The sequence below is a fragment of the Schistocerca nitens genome, chromosome 2 (genome assembly GCF_023898315.1).
Source record: "Schistocerca nitens isolate TAMUIC-IGC-003100 chromosome 2, iqSchNite1.1, whole genome shotgun sequence".
Classification (NCBI taxonomy): domain Eukaryota; kingdom Metazoa; phylum Arthropoda; class Insecta; order Orthoptera; family Acrididae; genus Schistocerca; species Schistocerca nitens.
The window spans coordinates 123,662,863-123,665,580 of record NC_064615.1 but is presented as its reverse complement, the minus strand read 5'-3'; the positions used below and the strand labels follow the sequence as shown (position 1 = coordinate 123,665,580).

Here is a 2,718-nt window from a genome sequence, read left to right as displayed (position 1 = left end):
CAGTTCAAGACTCGGGAGAAAAGTTTTACACCTGGTGTTCTACATGGCAACTTCACACACAAGAACTTTTTGCCGACACTACTACCACCTACATAAGTAAGCTTTTCCTGTGTTACTTTCAAGTAATGCACTTAAGCTATTCCTGATTTAACTGGAAGATCTGTACTTCCCACTTTCATATCAACAGCCTCAAAATGCATATTGTAGACTTCAGGATATGTTACAGGTCAGTGTCACACCAAGATTGTGGAGAAAGGGGGCGGGGGGGGGGGGGGCATGTCGCTCTCCAACAAGTGTTTACCAATAAGTAAGTGGCGGAAAATTATGGGTATAGGACGGCTTAAACATGTGGAAAATGAGATTTTTATTATTCACTCACTGTATTTGACATTTATTATTCCTTTAAAATCGCACAACAACTTCGATAAAACACAGCTTAATCATTCACACACTTATTTCACAATTGTTTCACTTTTAAACTGCAAATCCTCTAAGAGCTGTCTTGAATCTTCACGAGTCCCTCCCAACAGCCTTGATGTGGATAGATACGTACAGCAACCAGTAATCAGAGTCAGAACTGTGTCTGCAAAAACACAAGGATTATTAAACAATTTTTGCTGTCATTAATTACTAGAAGTATAATTGACAGAGTAGATTGCTAATATTTGCTATAATGAATATCACATTTGCAAGAACGATCTCACTGAAGTAATTAAGTCCATCGAAACGCTTAGAAACTAACCTCTCGTCTGACGAAAACGGTCTAAAGATGCAGTGGCAATTTCTTCAGATCTGTTGACAATGATATTTTCAGTTATCACTTTACTGAGTGACTGAAATGTAGTTCAGGTACCTGTGAACATAACAATATGTTAGAATTCATTTTCTAAATACGAACTATTACGGTACTGTACGACTACTTACATATTAATTACACTATTAATATTTTCACAGTTGTTTCTTTAATACAAAATTAAAGCCAACGGAAGAAAAAACGTAAAACATACTTGCCAATGACAGGTTTGTTGCGATGCAATTTTCCGTGTTGACAGATGTAACTTTTTCATACAGTAGTAAGTCGCAGAAATCGCAGGAGTCACAGAAATCGCAGAAGTAGCAGGAGTCACAGAAATCGCAGAAGTAGCAGAAGTCACAGAAATCGCAGAAGTAGCAGAAATCGCAGAAGTAGCAGAAGTCACAGAAGTAGCAGAAATCGCGGAAGTAGCAGAAATCGCGGAAGTAGCAGTGGCGGAGGGATACACGACCTGTTTCTTAACTGCGACTCTTAACTGCGACAAATCGCAGTTAAGAATAACAGATACTGAAAAGTAGCATTCACAGAAATCACTGATATCGGAAAATCGCAGTTTAGCCCATCACTACTTTCAAGTATGTATGGTAAGGACGTTATTAGTGAAAGAACGTGTCATGAGTGGTTTCAATGCTTCAAGAACGGTGATTTTAACGTCATAGACCGGCATAGTGATGGAAGAGAGAATGTTTTTGAAGAAGCAGAATTGGAGGCATTGCTGAGTGAAGACTCACGTCAAACTAAAGAAGAATTGGCATGATTATTAGTGGGAGCGACACAGCAAGCCATTTCCAAACGTCTCAAGGCTATGAGCATCATTCAGGAAGAAGGAATTAGGGTCTCGTGTGGGCTGAGACTGAGCGACGTTGAACGGCGTTTGTGTGTTTGTGAACAGTTTTTTCAAAGGAAAAAAGGGATTTCTGCATTGAATTGTGACCAGGGACGAAAAATGGGTTCATTAAGATAACCATAAAGGCAAAAAATCATGGGGATATCCCAGCAATGCTTCCATGTCAACGACCAAACCGAATATTCACAGCTCCAAGATCATGCTCTGCATTTGTTGGGACCAGCTCGGTGTCATGTACTATGAGGTGTTAAAACCAAGTGAAACAATCACAGGTGCTCGTTACTGAACACAGTTAATGCATCTAAGCAGAGCATCAAAAGACAAACAGCCGCATTACAGTGAGAAGTACGATAAAGTGATTTTGCAGCATGACAATGCTCGACCCCACGTTGCAAAAGAGGTCAAAATGTACTTGGAAACGTTAAAATGGCAAGTCCTACCCCACCCGCTGTATTCTCCAGACATTGCTTCCTCAATCACATGTTTAGAACAATGGCGCATGGCCAGGCTGACCAACACCTCCAATCGCATGAAGAAGTCACAAATTGGATCGTTTCAGATGAACAATTTTTTCGATGCGGGAGAAAGTAGTGGCCAGCGATGGAAAATACTTTGAATGATACATGTTTAACCTAGTTGTTTCAAAAAAATGTCTCTGAGCACTATGGGACTTAACATCTGAGGTCATCAGTCCCCTAGAACTTAGAACTACTTAAACCTAACTAACCTAAGGACAGCACACACATCCACACCCGAGGCAGGATTCGAACCTGCGATCGTAGCAGTCGCGCGGTTCCGGACTGAAGTGCCTAGAACCGCTCGGCCACCGCGGCCGGCCAAGTTGTTTCATTAAAGCCTCAGATGATGGGTAAAAAAAGGCAGAAGCAAAGTTGTACACCATTTATATGCCTGTAGGAGTTACTGTTAAATCAATTATAAGTTCATCAGGCAAATTTAGGAAAACTAAAATTACAAATGGGGGCTGGATATCTATACAAAGTGTTAATATGCACATCTTACAATAAAATTATGGAGTAGTCTGCATACTAATGCAATG

At 40.4% G+C, this 2,718-nt stretch overlaps 1 long non-coding RNA gene across 1 annotated transcript; it reads right to left on the bottom strand.

Annotated features, from left to right (window-relative positions):
• Nucleotides 1-386: 386 nt before the first annotated feature.
• On the bottom strand, nt 387-1,117 carry LOC126234296 (uncharacterized). Its single transcript, XR_007544707.1, has 3 exons — nt 1,008-1,117; nt 743-853; nt 387-583 (listed from the first exon to the last, which is right to left on the bottom strand). It is a non-coding gene; the product is annotated as an uncharacterized LOC126234296 (long non-coding RNA).
• Between the last annotated feature and the right edge of the window lie 1,601 nt (nt 1,118-2,718).